This window comes from Oenanthe melanoleuca, chromosome 3 (genome assembly GCF_029582105.1).
Source record: "Oenanthe melanoleuca isolate GR-GAL-2019-014 chromosome 3, OMel1.0, whole genome shotgun sequence".
NCBI classification, from domain to species: domain Eukaryota; kingdom Metazoa; phylum Chordata; class Aves; order Passeriformes; family Muscicapidae; genus Oenanthe; species Oenanthe melanoleuca.
The window spans coordinates 39279313-39301291 of record NC_079336.1 but is presented as its reverse complement, the minus strand read 5'-3'; the positions used below and the strand labels follow the sequence as shown (position 1 = coordinate 39301291).

Here is a 21979-nt window from a genome sequence, read left to right as displayed (position 1 = left end):
AGTAAATATTTTAAAACTATGTTCTTACAAGTTGATGCCATTATATTTCATAAAATAGCATATTTGAAAGCCCCTCTTTTTCTAGTAGATGCTAGTATCTGCTGCATTATAAAAATAACATCAAACTTGAACTTGGAGACCCCATGTTTCTAGTATAACACTAATTAATGCTGAATTTTTTTTATTGGATTTCTTAGGAAAAAATCTGAAACTCTTCCTTCTATTAAAAATAGTTAGTTTTTTAATGGTAATATAAGAAAAAAAAATTAAGCTATTGAAAATACTAGTGCTTATTCAGACAATCAAAATTATTGCTAAAGAAATTAAGAAAAATGTTATGCTTATTTCAGCTGTACCTGTTTTGTGAGATATCTGTCAAGGAAGTATTCATCCAACTCACTGTGTATGTCAGTGAAAACAGCTCCTGTATCTATAGTTTTACTTTTCATTAGTTAATTAAATTAAGTTAAATTAATTAGAAAGCATTTTCCTGTGTTGATGGAAACCACAAAACTGTCATAGAGAAAAGTTCTAAATTCATTTGGAATATGTCTAATATGGTTTGCTGTGCTATAATTCTTATTACTTGTGGGTATAGCAGTAGATTTCATCTCTGAGGCAATGCATCGTGTGCACCGTACTGGAAAGCACAGACAGGGATGTGGAGGAGAGGGAGCTGTGTTCCCTCTAGGCTGATCTTTGACTCTGCAGAGCCCCACAGTGAAACTGGACTCGTGCAGCTCCTGTGTGGGTCAAGGTTGGAGCAGCAATGAAGGGCCAGGGAGGTTCTGGTTGAGAACTGTTACGGACTGTCCTTCCAGGCACAGGTAGTGGTTGTGAGTTACTAGTGGATACAGGCAGATGTCTCCCCACTACATTTTCAACCATGATCTGGGATAGTGGCATTATTCAGGCCACCCATGAGGTTCATAAGCTACACTTAGAGACCACTTTCCAGTCCAACCAGGCCCCTACTTTGCTGCTCAAGAAATGTGATGACCATTTCCATGAATGGCAAATTTCATTGTAGAGATTGAGCTCAGTAATCAGGGGAAGGTTGAGAAACAGTGAGACTTAGGACTGTGATCTTTGGGAGAGCAGTCTTTGGCTTATTTAGAGAATTACACAGTAGAATCTGCTGGGAAGCTTCTATGAATCAGAAATCTCTCTGCTTTTACACTGAAGAAATGGCTTGAATAGGGAGGCATTCACCTTCACTGAAGGCAGTGATGACTTGGCATCATGATTCAAAAAGTGAGGAAAAAACTGGGAAAGAGAGAGGTAAATGAAAATGAATACTTAAGTTGTAAGCTTTACATGCTATTCATGAAAAATAAAGTAAAATATTGACACTATACAGGTTCATGTGAAAAGTACTTGTTATTCTAGGCAAACTCCCAAGAGAAGTTGAATTCTTATGTGGGAATACTACTCTTTTAATATGAAAATGTAAGCATCATCCTTTTTCAGGAAAAGCTGTAGACAAGATCAGTATTAATGGTACACACTTCCAATTGTTCTTACAGACAAACTTGAGGCATGAAAATGTAATATGAGAAATTATGGAATCTTTCCCAATACAATTTTAAAAATTCTTAAGAGTAAGTACCTAGGAAGAGCACAGAAGATGAGGCAGAATGCAATTACAAACCAAGGTGGTGATGATTGTCTGGAAAGCAAGACCAAGAAGTGTGACTGTCAATAACAGAGCACATTTATAACAAGATAAGAAACCAGTGTCCTGGTTCCAGCCAGACCTGGGTTAATTTTTTCAGTTGCTGGGGGGCAAGGAGAAAGGGTTCCTTCTGGTCATATAGGTGCAGCAGAGTCTGGTAACTCCAGGTCCAGCAATCACACGTGAATTGTTCCCCTCTTTCTTTTACCCTGTGTCATTACTGTTGTTGCTGTTACTGTTTGTTTTCTTCTCTTATTGCTGTTTTTAATTGTTCTTACCTCAATCCATAATCTTCACCTTTTGTGCCTCCAATTCTCCTCTCCAGCACAAGGGAGGGGCTGTGGGAGGGGGAGAAGCAAGCAAGGAGTTCATGGTTTGGATACTCTCAGTGGGGAGCAGTAAATTGGGGAGTATCATCCCTAAACCACGACATACAGCAATGAATGAGAGGGAATTGTGTTCTTGAGCACATAACCTTCTTGTGTCTGTCTTGAGTCTTGCAATGGAGACAGAAGAACTAATTAAATTCTTCCAGTGGTGAGTATATGTGATATGCACATATTACTTGATGTAAATTCAGATTATTTTACTTCTTGTACATGTATGATCTAGATATTGAGGAAAAATACAATTTTTATTACTATTCTTATTATTTCTTACAAATTAGATCCTGCAGTATACTTAAGGACTCCTTCACCGACACACATAAATAAATAAGTAATGGGAGTACTAAAAATAGAGTGAAGGCCTAGTTGTATTGAAATCAGTAGCAGAACACCCCCAGTAACTTTTCCCAACGTGCTTCCATTTGTCCTCTTCAGGATCTATTTAACAAACAAAGCTAAATTATATTCATTTTATTTACAATAAAAATTAAGTATTTTTTTTATTCTGACTCTTACTACCTAATACTTATTGTCTACAAAAGGAGTTTTCAAGATATTGAGAGAATACGTGTTCTCTGTTCATCAGAAACTTGCTGTTTAAACTAATGTGAATATACTCTATTAGAATAATTATGTCACAGCATGTGTCTTTGAGACATATTTTTATTTATATACAGTTAGCACAATAAAGATACTAATCAAATAAGATATATAGTCTGCCAAGGCAGCAACTGTGCATAAACAGCCATCAATAATCATAAAATGAGTAATATACTAGCAACATTTCCCTGAGCAATTAACGCTCTTACATATGAAGACTTATGAGTACACCAAAGATTTCAGTGATTAGAGCATGTGGTAAGTTGTTATTAAAACTATTACTATTCAATCTAAATTTTCTTTTTCTTTCTTAGCAGTAAATATTTCCAACAGAAGTAGTTATATTAAGAGCAGTAAAGTATGTGCATCTTACCAAAGGGCTTTACCATCATGTATTTTGTCATAGGAACTTTTAGTGCCGGTATTTTTAGATTTCCAAGTGTAAGAGATAAAGACACAAGACACAGTGAAGTCAAGTTGGGTATGAAGAAGTTGATTATTTTCCTTAACTTTCTGCTTTCTTTCCAATAATCCATCCTGGAATTAAACACAAGAGGCTGGTATAGCACTGTCTGAATCAAATACAATGCACATCTAGATTCAGGTAGCCTGAAAGTGTAGAAGTTTTCTCTTTTCAGTGGTAGTTCTAATGCTGGAGAGGTTTACTGGTACAAATTTCAGTACCACATAGGTGTATACACAGAGCCTACTTTTACAGGCTTAAGTGACTGTCATCCAGAGTTGTATCTGTACAGTTTTCTACCATTACAACTGTTAGAAAAACAAAAGAAAATGTTATTGCAGAGAACTATGGCTCTAAACAGAACAAGTCTGAGTCATAGAAATACTGCAGGGGCACACTAATGGTTTCATAGTTTTTGTGTACAAGAAGGACCAGCTGTTGTGAAATGTTTATAATGTGATGTTGGGAATTGAGCAAGGCACAAAATTCTGTTTGAGCTCTAGTAACAATTTCTAAAATGTTTATAGCCTTGACATGTGTAATTCTTCATGTCTGAATTGGCCTGCCTAGTGCTCTAGACCTAGGATCTTATGCTAGTTCTCTTCACTGATTTTTTTTTTCCCCTGATAAAGTTTTTATTCGTTTAAATAGCAAATTATTGTTGTTAGATGTACGTCCAGCTATTCAGAAAGTCTTTCAGCGGCAAAATTACAGTAGCAAAGAGATTATACTGGGAAGAGCTTTCACACTCCTTCCTTAGGCATTTGCTTTTCAGAGAAACCATTGCTCTAGACAGACTGTGTTTGACCTGGCACAGCAGTTTTTACACCTTATACCATAAATCAGATACATCTTATGCAATAAGTTGAGTATTAACATTATAAACCACAACTTTTAAGAGCTTTTCTGGGTTCTTTTTTAAATCCATTCTCCAAATATGACCTGGTTTCTTTGTTCCTGCAACCTCCAAGCTCATCTGTAGGTGAGCCAAGTAATGGTGTGGAACTGATCTGTCGTTGCAAGCACTTACCATTCATTCAGAGTGTTTCTGATTTCCAAACTGTACCTTTATTCAGTGTGTTCATATTTTAAATTTTTGATCACTGATACAAATACTAAATATCCATGGGTCAAACTGGCTCTCTGAAGAACTACACTGATATTCTGTCATGTGAAAGTTCCTATACACAATTAATTTCAATCATCATTGCCTGATTTTAATCTCTTTAATAAATGAAATTCATTTTATATAGTACTTAATTCCCAATGCCACATCATATAAATGAAATTTCTGACAGAAGTCTAACTGTATTATATCAGTATTGTGTGATGCAGAGTGATTAATCTAAGCTTCATAATGATAATATCATGTTTGTCTGACAAGAGCTATCTTGTATAAATGGATGTTTATTGGCACTGATCCCAAATTTATCAGATTAGAGGCCATTCAGTCTTGCCATTTCATTTGACATGAATTTAGCAATACCTGGCAGAGAATAATCTTGATAATGTAATACAGTCCTTATTTTGTATTCTGTATGCAGTTTTCACTGTAATGGATGAATAACATACTTAGAATAATCTGAAATCCAGTATATCACTTACAAGAATAAGTAATGCTCAAATCATGCATGTTCTAGACACAGCAAATGGAAGTGAAGGCTACTTCACAGGATGAACTAAAAAAGTAGGATAGTTAAAAGCATTGTATTCTTTACTGGCCTTAAAAATCTGAAAGCAATTACTAATCCTCTTAATTATCTGTCAAACATTTTTAAACTATTAGAAATTAATTTTTAGAGAGCATTCATCAAATATTTAATGTGTAGTCATTTGCCTGACATTTAATTATTTTAGAGCAATCCTCATTTTATTTTTGTTTTACTAATAACATATCTAATATTTGATATGCCATTAAAAAAACTATAAAATAAAATGAGGATATGTATTCAAATACATTAGGCTATAATAAATGTCAAACATATATTGAGGTTTCCTATTTGTTTTATAATTACTATATTTTTTTACTTTTGGAAGATATTTGTTAATTATCTCTCAGAGAAAGGAATGAAGCTCTCTGCATTTCTTTCATGTGATATTTTATTCAGTAGTCCTGCTTGAAGGTCAGAGACAAAATTCATGTTAAGTTATGGTCCTAACAATTCACACATTAAAGAAAAATATCTTCTGGATAGAGTGATTCCACTGTTTTAATGAATCCTGAGCTGTGGAATTTAGCATTGTTATTCAGATGGACACTTAGATTTTGGAGAGGCCTTTTTACAGAAGTATATATTGTGAGCAATAGAAAAATATAGCCTATTTTTTTATCAGTCTTCCTAGATATTAAAGTTAAGTGTTAACTCATGTAAACTGAAATAAAAAATTGACAGAAACAATAAATTTCTTTTTACTTTTGCTTTTCCTGACCTTTAAAAATGAAAACTACTTGAAACTTGATGTATATTTCTGTTATTATAATATTTACTTTTTTATGTGTCAAATTATATTTGCACAGCTTTATGTTTATTTTCAGTTTGATGCTCTATGTAGTCCTCTGTGTTGTTTACAGTCCACTGGAATTTTCTAGTGGTTTTATTATGAATCAGAAGGTATAAAGTATATGGTATAGACTGAATTCTGTTATCAACTATATTTCTGAAAATCAGTCTCAAGGATTTCAGACTTGTCTCTCAGGCTCTGATAGTTACAGCACTGATGTAACAAGTAACAGTCTTCTGTTTTCCTGTGAAAAAAAGAAAATGGACTTTTTTCCCCCCTAATCTGTGGGCTTGATCATATATTCTGTTTTATCTATCATGAGTGTCAACTTGAAATGCAACAATGCTTAGTTTCATCCTGTTTATCACTGGAAAGCCACCTCATGAATATTTGTTCTACTTCCAGAAGCTGCACTGCATTAGTAATGGATCTCCTCGAAGAAAAATGGGTTAGCAAACCTTTTTTCTAGAATGATCTCTGAGGTTGCAAATACAGCTGACAGGAGTGCTGATGTTTTTCTTCAAGTAACTAGTAAAAGACATTTTATGCTTTTGTACAGAACTTCTCAGCTTTTTCAGTTATTCAGGTTAAAATCAGTAATGGATTTAGCCACTGGAAATATAAGATTTGATGCCTTTTCTTACTAATCCTCCATGGAAATGCTCTGATAAACTCTGGGATAATGTGTTGCCTATAGCATCCCCTTTCATTGTTGACAAAATTTCCTATTAAATACTAAATGTGCTTAGTAAAATCATTTGAAATTGTTGTCATATTTATAACATGATTAAACTTCTCTCCTTAAATGAAGTCTACCACAGTATTTTGCAAGGTGGAGCAGTCTTTGCATTCATTAATTCAGACCTTAAGGTAAATAAATTTGTCTAAATGTTGGATTAGTGCCTCAAAATATAGAAACTGAAATTCAAAGTTGCACTGTTTAAAAAAACATCTTTAATAGGTAATTCTCTTTTAATGTAAGACTTCTTTTAAATGACTGATTAAAATATACTGAAACTTCTTTCTCCGTGGGATATGGGAAGAATATTAGTCCAACAGAAGTTCCTTGATGTCAGGCTATGACATTGCTTACTGTAATGAGTAGTTCTAACAAGTTATTTGATTGATGCTGCAGTTACAGGGTTTGCACAGTCAGCAGCAGCATATGTGTATTTTTTTCTTTTAAAATCAGCATAAAAATGGATATTAATGTAAAACTAACTGATTTAAATAGGTGAATATATTAAAGGTTTCATGTTTCTTCATATTTTCCTATGCATTCTTAGCTATTTCTTTTTCTTACATAAGCGTTTGTGATCTCTTTGTCTTTCCTGAAATTTTAGCTTCATTCTGGGTACTGAGAGAGGAAAGCTATGTGGCATTCCTTTTTCCTTTGACTGTGAAAATCACCTTCAGTTAGTTACTAGGATGCTTTAACATATAATCCAGATCCAAATGTTTCCTATGTCTTTTCCCAGTAGTTATTAATCGACAGCTTCCCTGGATTAGAGGATTTCAACTTGAAATCTCATTTATTGTATCAAATATATTTGAGTATCCAATAGCTATGCTAATCATAAAGAAACAAACTACAAACTTATGAGACATTAGGGTGGGAAAAGCAAAAACAAAAACCAGTGTGATTGTTTTAATATTCACAAGTTTGGGGGCCAGGACTGCACTCTGTACTTCAGTCGCACAGCCTACTACCCGCTTTTTATTTTTGCCAGAGCTTGTTTTCACCATGTGTAATCAAGTTCAGGTAAGTATTAAAAATGAGGTATCTTTGAGAGGATAAAGCTCCTTTTTCTTCATTTTGTTCTGTCATTTAACAGGTTCAAAGGCAGGCAATATCTCTTTAGTGGTGAGCACTCCAGCAAGAAGACATTATAAATAATATTGAAGTCAGCATAAGTGCTCTCTGCCCTAGCCCCTTCTCAGCCCAAAGAACTTGGTTGGTTCAGCCAGTGTCTGGCTGCTTTCAATCCCTAGACCCATAGGTCTTGCTTCCTTTTCCAAAATGTGCCAGTTAGTCCTAGTTTGCAGTGTGTAACCTTATGCAGTATATTCACAGTAAGACTGTAGACAATAATTTTTCAGGCACTTTTTCTGTATAAGATGCACCAAACCATACTGACAAATGATTCTGATCACATGCAGTTTTTGTACCTTTGGAAATCATATGCTGACTAGAAGATAGTGTTGAAAGATATCCTATCTACTTAAGAATTCGTTTGTCAGGAAATAGTGTAGCTACAGTAATTATTAGTAATGAAGAGTAATGATTGAAAAGTTAATAACAATTCGAAGGCTTTCTGCATTGTATGCTGACAGTCAATGCTGCTTGTTGATCAGTTGTACTTTGTATTCCATGGTGATTATATTGTCCTCCAGCAGGCTCAGTGCTGTTCAGTGATTGACATTCTTTTAGAAAACATGTTTGATTTCTAAAGAAAGTAAATTTTGCAAGGTCCAGTGAATTGCATTTGATTTTTGATTTTAGGGGTTTTTTTAGCATCACACTTGACTTATGAAGGTTCATCACAAAGTACTGCTCTTCAGGGCTGTAAATGAAGGATGCAGTGTGTTGGTTTTTTTAAGTAGTTGGTGATTGCTTTAAAGATTCAGGCCATCAGAGAACACCCTTTGTAGCTGTCTTTACTGAAAGAAAATTCAGAACAAAACCTGTAGTTCACAGTTATCCTGTAGCATAAATATATGTGCTTTCTTTTAGAGCTGGTTGATGTTTTTCCTTCAGAGTATCTCTGTTAACTGTGTCCTTTTTGCTCCCTGAGGATTTATGTAAATATTTTCTTTTCTATTCTAAAACAGTGAATGTATAGGGTATCTTTGAACTGCGATTTTTAAAAGATTTAAGGGTCTGAATCATTATAATTCAAAAATTTATTTTCATAAACACCTAAGTTGACAGAAAGCATCACTTCAATGTTGGAAACTATCTCACACTGTCTCTTTAAAAACATGATTATAATCAGTGGAAGTAAATAGATTCACCAATGTACATTTAGATGCTTGATTCTGTTTTTCATTTAGAAAACATGATTTTATTAACAGACCTATAAAAATATTAAATTTCAGTTCATATTCTCGATTTCACTTATTTTCAAAATAATAAAGCTTTTCAAATATTAGTTTCATTATGGTTTGATGGAATTATTTAGGTATGTATATTGACAAATTCAGTTGTCATCCACTTTCTTCTGTTAACTCCTCCAAATACCATCATGTAGGAAAATTTCATTGAGCTTTTTAAGTATTCCTTTAGATAATTTGCACAAGATAGAGAGCTGATCAGGACTGGACAGAAGTTTTTTTTGTACTGAAGCCGGCAATAACATCTAATTAAGATGGACTGGGAGATAATGAGTAAAATGGGCACACACTTTTAAAACATTTAAATGAAAGAGAAATTAGAAGAAACTATAAAGAGGGAGTGATTTCAATTGGATCCACATTCCAGAAATTCCACATACTGAGAGCCAGAGGTGCTTTGGGGAAAACAAAATAAGTTAAAAAATAATAAGACTTACTTTGGAAAGTTGTGGAGAATTATTTTTAGAGAACTGCCAAATATTTATTGCCATATATTTCTTTCTATAGTCAGAGTTTTATTACATATATAGTCAGTCTGGTTTTTAGCATGTCTTTTATATGTTTTATGGAAGCCTTGGTATCTGCAAGATTAGTTGTATCTTCTTTTATCTTGGTTGTTTGGAGTTAATCTTAAGATCCTTTGAATTGGAATTTCAAAAGTCAGGCAAGAATCAGAAGAATCCCTGGGATTCCCTTGCTGGGAATCATTGTCTTGGAGGAAAGCATTTTCTTGTATAAAGCCACAAACTGCTACTCTTCAGAATGTACAGATACCATTGTATGTCACCTTTATCAAAGTAAAATTAGAATTTTGCCTGACTTTGCCAAATCTATTTTGAGCAACTCAATTATTTTGTTGCATCAAAGCCAACAGAAACTAGAGCATTTTAGAAAAACATATAAATCTGAAAACCAGTATTTTGACACCACAGCTGAGATTTTTTGAATGAATATCATATAAATATGCATTTGGATATATCTTTCTACATGTACCATGTTGTAATTTTTGTCTTATTTGAGTAAAAAACTAGAACTAGAAATTATGTATTATGCTAATGGGAGCTAGACTAACAGCATCATGTTTTTGACAAGTGTAGAGTATACACAAGCTGGGCATGAACTATAATGAAAACTGGTAGTTGACAAAATTAAGCTTACTGTGTATTGTGAAATGAAAATAAAATTGCTAAAAATATGGAAGGCAGATTTGGAAGTTCATAGTTTGTGAGAAGATGCTGGAAGAGTGCAGATAGGAAGATGACAGTATTAGGAGACTTGTGATTTCCTGTGCTGAACTATGAATTCTTTAAAAAATTAATGTTCCCCCTTCCACCTATCAGACCTTCATTTCTGGAAAATACCAGTGCAAGTAGATAAAGGGTTAATTTTAGCCAGCATAGCTAAAAAATGAAAATTTCTTAAATTTCTGGGACTTAAGAAACATTAGAACATTGAAAGATATTCAAAGCATTACTGAAAATAGTTATTTGTATGTAAGTTTTGCTGTATTGTGATGATTTGCCACCTCTGGAAGAAAGCTACAGGAGGGATTTAAAAATTATTTTTCACAGCTCGTCTGGTGAGTGTTTTTAGTGACAGAAGGCAGAAATTGTGAAAATGTATATCTCTGAAATGGATGGCAACAGAGGCTAGCCAGCAAATTCCTTGAATATGGGAAAATTTTGATGAAAGTTAGCAAAGGTTCTAAAAAAAAAAATTTTGCAAATTGTCCATGTTTCCCAGTAGATACAATGGGACTACAACCAAAATGAAGCTAAAATTCATAGCTAAAATTAAGTTTAAAAAAACAAACCAAAAAAACTATATTTCCTTAACAATCAAAAAATATCTTCCACAAGAAAAAGAAATACTTGTTACCTGGGGAAAGATGTTATGTGTAGAGCTGCTGATTGCCTGAACTCAGCAAGACCTGAAATAATCCCCCCTGCACACCAGCAAAATACTTGTGACCAGAAGAGCTTGCAGCATCTTGGTTTTTAGGGGGGTGATGTTTGCTGGTTGCTGCTCAGTTTTCATTTATAATGTTCTTTTTTCCAAAAAAGGAAATGTAAGATCTTATCTGTTTGAATAAAGATCTCGACCAGCATTTTTAAAGAAGGTCTGTTGATTTCTGCTAACTACTCTGAGGATCTGTCCTTTCTTGTTGGGGATGTTTATGATCTATGAGTGCTAATACTACGAGATGAAACTTGAATTTGCTGTCATTATTGCTGTGTTTAAGGTTCTGACCTCTAGTTAGTAATTCACGTGCTATGGATTCCTCTCTGTCTTTTTTTCTTTTTCCAAAGACAAAAACTGTGACTTGCACATTTGAAAGTTCTAAAAAATTGAGAACTGTTAGCAAAATGCTAAAAACCTAGTACAGGAGGACAAACCCTGAGGTTCTTGAATTTGGCGTATCAAAAGAATTGAAAATGCTTTTGAAAACTTTGTAATAATAATAATAATAATAAAAGCTGGGGCATCAAAGGCCATTGCATCAAGGATGAAAAATGCTGCACATTTTCTTTCTGTGAGGGTACCTCTGGCTTTGATAGGCATGAATTTTGTAATCAAATGTAGAATTCTAGGGCAAAGTCTGAGTCTAGTGATCACTTTTTCCAAGTTGTGCTATGTATGTTTATCAAGGACAACAATCAGAAATCTGAAGTGTTTGAAACTGTTAATATTGTATTTCTCTGCTTTCATTTAACAGTAGTATTGCTGAATAATTGAACAGTCCTAGCTGGTTTGCAGTTGAAGGATCTCATTGGAAAACATACTAAAATTATTGGAAAATAGACTGTTGGCTTTAGAGTAAGCCCTGAGGACACAGCTTAATACAACACAAAATAGTGTTTCATAGAGAAAACACAGCACAGTGTTTAACTTTTTGCAGCTTCTCGAACGGAAAGCAATAAGAAAATGCAAATTTGTCCCAGTGATTCAGGGTTTTAAAACACTTACATAGATGCACCAGTACTTCTTATAATTCTTTTAATGATCCCTTACACTCATAAATTATTTTCTGGGCTTTTGTTTAATTTGTTTAGTTAAAAAGTGTTTGTACTGCCTTGTAACATTGAAAACATAGGTAGTTTTTTCCTGCATTGGCTTGTAGTTACACATCAGCTGTAATAGTTATTTTCAGGTATTCCCTTGGATTTTGTTTCTCTGAGGGTGTATATTACTTGAAGTAACCACCAAGATCTCTTGTCTAAGGAAAATATCCATCAAGATTGTCCTAAGAGACTGCTGTATTTTTCAGAGTGATGTGTGGGTCTACAATTCTTTGATTCAGCATCACATATTTACTGAATTCTGTCAGTTTTACTGAGTTGGCAGTCATAACCCTATTTATTAATTTATCCTACCTGTTCCACTTTCTTTAAATCTCAGATTTTCCCACTTATGAGGAAAACAGATAGTGAATGAAAACATGTATTTTCATAACATAAATAATTAAAGGGTGAACGATTGCCAGAAAAACCCACAACTATTAAGAAGCCTGTAAAAGGAATAATAAAGTGATAGTTAACAACCTAAATAATATAGCTAGAGCATATCAGAAAAAAACAAGCTCTGTAATATGTTGTCTATGTACAAATTCATGTTCTAGGTGGAAGCTTCATAGTTTTCATCATGAAATAGAACTAGTATTGGTAAATAGCTGAGAACTAATTTAATCAAAAGCAGTAAATAAGCTTATTGCAATTATGTATTTATGAATTCCAACTATCAAAAATGCTTCAGTTTGGGGAGAAATAAGTGCCTACAAGAAAATCATGTCGTTATAGATTGAGCCTAGAAACCTCTTTGTTGGAATTCAAAATATTTTCAAAGTATTTTCCTAGTGTGGAAATAAGCGTGTCCTAGAATAAGGGAGGTGAAACATATCGGTTACAATTTTAAGAAAACAAAGATTTTTATTTCCTTTCTGGTTTTAGTTTTCAATTCTGTGTGTTGAGAGCCACCTTGTGGCCCTGCCTTTTAATGCGCATACATGTTTCTGAATTTATGGTCGGTAAAGGCTCTTGATCCTCCTTTCACTTCTGAGCATTTTGGTGGCCGAGAATTAAAATACATTCGGCTTCCAGGCATCTGCCTGAGGTGCAGCTCTCTTCTTGACCTGAAAAATGCGTTCTTTACATTTTTATGATATTTCTAAGATAATTTTTTTTCTTATTCCCTTCTTTAGTCTTTTCTTTTTGTCATCTTGCATCCATTAGTAGATGATATTATAAAATGCAGGACAGATAAGATACTAGTGTAATAATTTTAATGTATAATGTACTTGTATAGTACATATACATATTTATGTGTAGTAATGTAATACAGATTGCATTCACTTTTTCTTAAAAGATATAAAAATGCTTGAACAATGCATATTATAGGAAGCTTAAAAAATTTAGTTTTAAGCATTTATTTCTCTGTGTCTGTTAGTCGTCCTTTGGATTACCAGAATGACATTTAATAGTAAATAGGAAAAATCTATATGTTTCAAATTTATATTTACCCTCATGAAATATATGTATGAAATTAGCTTCAGGCATCAGAACAGGGATTAGCTGGAGAAAATGCATGAGGATTAACTTATTACACTTGAACACAGGCTTGCCAAATGACTTTATGAGTTTCTGTATTTTTCTGAGGGAGAAATGTCAGCTGTTTTTGTGACTGTAAAGGGGCTGATGTAAATATGTGAATTTATCAGTTAAAGCTGTAATCTGGATTTCCTTGAGTTCAGTTTTCTGTTCTGTAATATAAAGTATATACTGTGTTTAATGGTGGAGGTTGAAAGAGGACCAATATTGTAGAAAGAATTTTCTTTTGGGATTTTGAGGGGATAGGAGCGAAATGCCTCATAAAGTTTATATTTACTTCTGGTATGAATGGAAATCTCTTTCTCCTTATGACTGAATTTTTACTCAGGAATCTCAGACAACTTTGGGATTTCACAGTCTTCTCATTTTATCAAATACAAAAAAAAAAAAAATCTTGAATTTTTCTCTCAAACTAAAAATTAAACCAATAACTGTGGAAAATTGCACAGATATGAAAAAAAAATCACTTAACATCTCTTATCCTTTTTCTTCATAGGGAAAAATTTAGATGAACTAGGTGTTTAATCCCATTATTTGTCTGACCACAGTTTGGGAACATTTCAGTTGTAGTATGTTCTTATCAGTTTACTCACATGAAGAAAAAAGTGGCTTTTGTCATACTTTCAAGTAGCACTATGACCTGTCCTGATTCTGGTGATGCCAGGCTGTGAATTCATGCATCTGTTTTTCTATCGCAAAGGAAGGGTTGTAGGAGTGTAATTTTGGGGTTGTATAATTACACTTGGGGGTTCTAACAAGCCTGAAGTGAGTTTGTGATAAATAATGTCCCCTAATTAAGTTGCCGTTGTCATCAACAGAAAGGATGTCAAGTCGCCATTCGTATTTTTACTATGATGTTCCTTAGTTCTGTTATGTTCAGCATTTAAAACTAGGATGATCTGATTAATTTTAATGTGTGAGTATCAGAATAAGCAGAGATTAGTGTGAAGGCAGATAATTTAAGTTCTAATTTATTTGGAATATTGAGTGATAATTAAGAGCTATTAGTGCTATGTGCCATCTGGGAGTGTTGGGAAAATGCCACCTGACTCAGTTACAATAAAAATTCGTTGCAATGGAAAGTTATTTGGGGGTCTAATTTGTCTTTTATTCTTTCCAGGATAATTCTTGTTCATTAGTCTAAATTTGAAACATGGAGTGCTTTTCTGGTTAAAATTATAGCATACGGATTTTAGGAGACTGCACATGGTAGCTACAAATGTGTGATGTATTTGAGCTGCTGTTGTAGTTGGTGAAATTCAGTGCACTTCAGGCAATGGAGCCAGCAGGATGCCTGAGTTCATCCAGGAGCAGACATGAGAGAGAGAGAGCAGAAACACTGCACAGGCTCTGCTGCCAGATTCCCACTGGCTGTGCAGGGTGCTCAGACTCCTCCTGCAGATCTCTGTGTGGGCGTCTGCACACTTTTAATCTCAAACTGAACCCTGCCATATCAAGCTGATGTCAAGTGGCTTGTCTCAAATGGTCACACAGTTACTCAGATTTTACTTAGTGATATTTCTCTGCATCAGACAGCATTAGCCAGCCCTCTTACCTTCCATACTAGCAGTCTGCAGATTAAACAAGTATGATGGAGGTAACTGCTTGTCTTAAATGATGCCTTCTCAAAGAGGAAATAGAGTAGGGAGTGTGTTCTAAGTTGATCTCAAGAATGAAAAGTCTGTGCCAAGAATTATGTTATCAGTCCATTTCAATAGATATTATCAGAAAGACTGTCTGATAGAAAGCAGGCTCAATGGGTTTCCCTCTAGCAAGTTGTCACTGGGGCTCACAGAGATACAACCAGTGTTACAGGTAAGCATAGCCACTCTCCTTCCATTCTGTGTAAAATTTCTTTTACAACAGAATTGGCAATTCCTTATTTGGAGCCTAAAAATCAGTTTTAAAAAATAGCTATATATAAATAAATTTTAAAAAAAATTAGCTATATAAACATAAAATTAACAGAAGGAGATACCTTTGTTGAGTAACTTCCAACATTTAGACTGGAATTCGCAAAGTAAAATTTTCTTAGATATGTAAATTAATTCCTAAAGATAATTGATTATATGAAATATGAAATATGAAATATGATATATGATATATGATATATGATATATGATATATGATATATGATATATGATATATGATATATGATATATGATATATGATATATGATATATGATATATGATATATGATGTGATGTGATATGATATGATATGATTGATATGATATGATATCCAGCTTTGCTTTACAGGATGAATATGAGCCTGCAGTGTGCCCAGGTGGCCCAGAAGGCATCCTGCCCTGTCCCAGGAATAGTGTGGCCAGCAGGACCAGGGCAGTACCCCTGTACTAGGCACTGGTGAGGCCACGCCTCAGATCCTGTGTTCAGTTTTGGGCCCCTCACTAAAGGAAGGACATTGAGGTTCTGGAGCGAGTCCAGAGAAGGGCAACAGACTTGGTGAAGGGTCTGGAGCACAGGTCCTGTAAGGAGCGGCTGAGGGAGCTGGAGTTGTTCAGTCTGGAGAAATGGAGGCTTGGGGGAGCATTATTGCTCTCTCCAACTTCCTGGAAGGTGGTTGTGGCTAGGTGAAACTCGGCCTCTTCTCCCAGGCATCCAGTGATAAGACAAGGGAAAATGGCCCCGAATTGCACCTTGGGACGTTCAAGTTGGATGTGCAGGAAAATTTCTTCGCCAAAAAGATTTTCAAGCATTGGAACAGGCTGCCCAGAGAAATGGTGGTCTTACTGTCTCTGGAATTACTGAAAAAAGAATTGCATGTGGCGCTTCACAAAGTGGTTTAGTGGGCATGGTGGTATTAGGTCAAAGGTTAGACAATGATCTTGGAGGTCTCCTTCATCCTCTCTGACTCTGTATTTTATATTATTACTTACACATTATGTTGTTTGCATTCATTTTATATACAATATAGCATATTTTGTGTGAGTTTTCAACGTGTGAAATGAGAAAATCAAGTGCAAAACTTTAAAAGTTTTAAAACTATGTGTCACACTGATTCTAATTAAAAGTTTGTTCAAAGTGCAAGAGTCACAGATTCTTCACTCCTTTTATTCTGATTTTAATTCATAATTCAGTATTACCATCTTGAAACCACTGAAGACTGATATCCTGGTGATAACCCTGTAGTGTGTATGTGATACATAATGCTGCAAACATGATATTTGCCTTGGCACTGAACCATGGGTGTGTGGTTCAGTTCTGTACAGATCAAGTGGTTGTCTTTATCTAGGAAAGCTATTGATATGTTTTGCATGTATTTGCAGTGATAGTTATAGAACTGTTTTACGTAGATAGCATTTTTTTTATTTTTGTGTGTTTTTACTTCAACCTCAGTTATTTTTTCTACTTCATAAAAAGATACTCTGTTCTGAAATGTTGTTACTTCTAGTGATAAATTATATGGACTAATATATGTGCTAATGAATACGTACACAACACAACTTTAAGGCAAAGGTTGGCTTTGTTTGCTACTTGCCTTTTGGGGATTAGAGGTTTCACCACCACACATCCAAAATCTCTCCTGCCCTTTGGTTGGTGAAAGGGGGGCTGCAAACCTGGCCTGAGCAAAGAACCCTGCCAGTTCCACAAATGGCCAGTGGCTTTGAATCACTAACTTTTAACATTTCAGTCTCACAAAGGCTGCTCTTAAAGAGGGTTGAGCTCTAAAGTGAAAAGCTCTTTTAAGGAGATTAAATGCATGAAGGATGTAATGATTTTAAGAGATATGACTTTGCACAGAAGAATGTTAATGTAATTAAAATATTAAAGAAAATGAAGCTCATAGTGTGGCATCTGACACTTTTGAACAGTCATTAGCACTAATATATGCAAGATAAGTAAACAGAGTGTGAAAAATGGAAATTAATGAGGATTTGAGAGGGACTGTGCAAGCAATCAGCACAGCAGCTCTCCTCTCACCTGTTTTGTGCTGCTTTGTGTTAAGTGAGAAAGTAACAATCTCCTCACCTCTTCCCAGACCAGATAATTTGGTCTCCATGGTGTGTTTGATATGTGTGATATTTTCTTACATTTCCCCTGAGAATTACCTGCTATGTAGGACAATTAAAGTTAGCTTGATGAAGAAACTGTATATCCTGCTTTAAAATAACAGTATATGAATTACAATAGCTTAACAATAGCAAGTTGCTCAGTTTTGCAGAGAGATTCTAATCTTGTTTATAAACCCCAAGGCAGATGGATAAACTAACATCAGTGCAGTAATTTTTTTCTCAAAACTCTGTAAATATGTTATAAAAATTACTTGAACAGGAAAATGAAGTATTCCTTTGCTCAAAATATCAGCCTTGGGTGGGAGGTATATGTACTAGGTTATGTAAATGCTTAAAGAACTTTAGATGTAGAAAAAAGTCTTTCAAAGCCATATTTAATTTTACATAAATATGTTCATCTCTGTGAGTTCTAAAATTTACAAAGCAATTATCCTGCAGGCTTTGTGAAGCATCAAGCAAAATGTTAGTAAGTAACATAAAATATTGGTGCTACAAGGGCTGAATTTGAGGAGAGGGTATTTTTTTTAAGATAGGAGAGTAAAAAACACTGGATTTTTTCAGTAGAGTTTGAAACTACAAGGAATCTTGTAATTTAGCAGAGGCCTGTGGGAAAATACCCTACATTTGAAGAGGATCTGGGGGTAAAATTAAGCTGCTTGGAGATGACTGCACAGTGCTCATTTCTTGCATCTGCTGGTTTCCTCTGGCAGCAAGCCTAATAGCTGTCTCAGTTTAGCTGACAAACTGACTCCTAATTCCCAAATCTGCTGGCCATAAGAGCACAGTAATAGCAGCCTTGTTCTCCACTTCTTAGGTGCTCCTTTTGTGCCTTTCAGGTCATAGAGACATGATGTTACCTTCGAAACTGATTTTGAATGATGGTCAGTATTTCACAGTGTTCACACTTGTGCCCTGAATTTGCAGAATTTGAGAGTAGTCTGCAAGTAATTTGGAATAAAACTAGAAAAAAGTCAGCATTGTTGTCAAAGGTGTTATTACTAACTGGATGGCTGTGTTGAAAATCAGCATAAGCCTTACAGATGCCATTTTTAAGATGTATTTTTTGTCCTGAGGGTGCAGTGGAAAAGTTTATGTAACAATAATGCAATGAAATAACTCTGACAGAGATGAGGTTAGAGAAACCAGATGGAGCAAGCACTTGAGTTGGGCTGGAGGCACAAGGAATATAAAAATCATAGGAAATCATGTTTTACTGGTCTCACTCCTTAAAGGTCTATTAGTTTCTTAATAGATTTTTTATTTGTTAGTTCTATATCAAATGAAGTAAGTAATTAGCACTTAATATAATTAATCAGATGTTACTGTATAAACATTGCAATATGAAAATACATAAACATGTGTAATCCTTCATATCCTTTAAAGAGTTCTGGAAACTACATATCTTGTGAGATTTAACATTTGGCAACCCTGAGCTGCAAAGGTTACTAAGGAATCACTGAAATTCTTTTGTAATAGCAAAGGCATAGGAGAGATAAAATCAGTTTAGTTCTGAGACTTGTTTAATATTAGCATACCAATTAAAAAAAAACCAAAACCTTTAAGAAATTCTAGTTACATCATGAATTTCCTTTTGGGTCATCATATTACTCTGGTATCAGTGAAAAAAGCTTGGGTTTACAGTGCTGCAGATGGTCTGATGTTCCAGTTTGTTTCTGGTTTTTTCTTTTTTATTTTTTTTTTCTCATTAAAAGTCAAGTTACATAGTTCAAGTTACTTAATGAGTGGTGAATATAACTGTGACATTTTTAAGTTTAGGAATTTCTGTCACATTTACTGACTGGGTTTTTTTATCATGTCTTCATAGTATTGTTATGCTTATCTTCCATGCTGTGTAGTACAGAAGTTAGGAGAGTGAAGAAACCAAGGCACAATACCTAATCAAAAGACATAATATTTATATTTTAATAATTTATAATATTTAATAATAATTAATATAATATAGTAAATATAATAATTTAATACTTAATAGTGTTCATCCCTCTAAAAATTACTTTCCTGGTGTAAGATAAGATGCAGCTTTTCATGGTCATGTATAATGATGCCAGTCTACAACTATTTGAATACCATGTAAACTATTAATTCATACTGCACATTTCCCATTACCTATAAGAATTGTGAGAAAAATTCCATTCTTCTGAAGAATCCTCAGTCTGTCACTTTGCATAGCTCTGAAGTTTAGTGGACATTTGTGGTTTAATTATGAAATGAGAAATACATTTAATGTTAATGAAATATTTTTCTTCCAGGTTTAATAATGTCTCAGTCAGTATAGCCTCTGAGGAGGGGTTGCAGTAAAAATAGTTATTAATAGTATTAAGTAAGGTGTAGCAGTAGTGGAAAGAAATTTAAAAGACTTTCTGCTTTCATTGTTTCTTGCTAAAATGACGTTCAGTCTTGTCATGGCTCAGTAGAGTGGGAATTTTGAGTATTACAAAGCAAAAGATGTGTTCTCAAATATAACAAATATTTTTATAGACACCATACAGTATCACTTTCCTGTTGAGGCAGAAATATTGTAATCTTTGCACAGTTAAGCACAGCAGCAGAAGGTTTAACTGGGTCTCCAGAGGTTGTCAGTACTCAAAATGAAGCCAGTAAAAATTCATCCTTGCATGTCATCAAACTCTCTATCAATTTCTTTCCATGCTGTGTATCTTCCCTACCAGCTAGTTTTATGACACCATACTGAAAACTTCTGCTGTCAGCAAAACAGACCAAGATTGCTGTTTTCATCTGTGTACTCCAAGTGGTTAACAAATATGGCAACAGGACTTATTGTCTCAAAGTCTGGAGACAAATAGATACTTTGCTGTATTTTATATGTTTCATACATCTGTTCCTAGAATGAGAGTGGTTGAATTCTAAATTGATGAAAAAGAAATTATTTTGCATGCAATTTAAAATTGTTGTGTTATACAATTAATTCCATCATAATTGATGTGCATTTTCATGTTGTTGTTAAGCTGTTTTGACACTTGTCTTAATAAGATTTGAGATTATTTAGTCAGAGATTGGTGTCATAGATCTGGGGAAGTCCAGATTTTCAGCATACTGAAGCATTACAAAAATTTTCCTATATAATTTCTATTTCACTTGCTATAAGCAAGACAAACATGCTTATCATTGTACAATATATGAAAAATATTGTTATTTTCACTGAGAGGTGGTGCTTAAACTGGGTGACTATAATGAACGTTTTCTTGCTGTCTAAACCTACTGCTGTAATTATTTTTCAACTTAAGTTCTTAAACCCTTTTATTTGAGAATCAGTAATTTATTCATTTTTAAGACAGGCACTGCAGTCTGGCTTGAAGTAAAATGTCAGGTTACTTTTGTCCATGTTATAAAATTCTGGCTCACGTTGAGGTAATGTATTGTCTATACAAATAGTTCCTTTTTTTGCTTTATAGGGGTTTTTTGCTAGGCAGTTAAGTGAGGTAATTGGAAACTATGCCTACATCCTTAGTGACTTGTTGGAAATCCATCACTGGTGCATGGTCAGACTCACATTCACTATTTTTTCATTCTTGGCTTGTCTGGCTGGCTCAAAATGCAACATTTTAAACATTATACTACACTTCCTTAGCTTCTCTGATCAGTGAGGTCTGTAAACACTTCTGTCTAATGCATTAGAGATTATAGACCTGAGGAATCAAAGATTACATTAAATGCTCTTGCTCAGGTTTTTAAATCTGAAGGCTGTTCCTCATTTTCCCATAGAATAATTCATTCTCTATGTACCATGTAATTTTTCAGTGGAAAAAAAAAAAAAAAAGATGGGGTTGCTGTGATGTGACAGTGTACTGTAAAAAGAACACACTGAAAAAAGCAAGACATTCTGGACACCATACCAATTCCTTTCCTAAACTGGTAGTCATCACTCCCTAAGGTATCAACTGGATGAGACACAATCTTATGCAATAAATAAGTCAGGATCAGTGGTAAGGCCAGGGCCTTACCTAAAAAAAATGTGGCAGAAATTCTTCCTTACACCTTGCTCCTTTGTGAATCAAAAAGAGAATCAAAGTATAATATATAGGAATTCTTTTTAAACTGTTCTGATTGGAGCAATCTCTTTCTCCTTCAGAGTAGTTTTTAAAGCACTTTACAGAACTAACTGAGGTGATATCAGTAAATTGATTAGACAGTAACTCATAGGTATAAAAAATTATAACTTTAATACAGTGAACTTAAATTGCCAGAGGGAGACAATTAGATTATTGACTCTTCTAGGAGAAATTCAAACTGATTCACATTTGTTTGTTAGAATTACAATCTTCAAATAATGTCTTGCCAGGTACCAACTAATTATATCCCAATAAAAGAGTAAGTGTTGAACAGAGGAACTTCAGGATAACTATACCAAGTGAATAGCTAGATACATGAAAAAAGTGAAGATGTAGAGAATGAGTAGAATAGCATATTGGGCAGCCTGCATCCCTCCAGAAATGATCAGCTAGGTCATGTGTGTCATCTTGGTGAGAAGAGCTCTCAGTAGTTTTGGGGTTTTTAACAGGACCCAGTTGCAGGGTGAGCAGTCATTGAAGATAATGCCTCTGTTCCCAGAAAGTGCAAAGT

General features: G+C 34.4%; 1 protein-coding gene across 1 annotated transcript in view; it reads left to right on the top strand.

Moving 5' to 3' along the window:
• The window catches only part of ASCC3 (activating signal cointegrator 1 complex subunit 3), a 248206-nt gene that overhangs the window by 123357 nt on the left and 102870 nt on the right, over positions 1–21979 (top strand). The gene's annotated exons all lie outside the window — the stretch shown is intronic.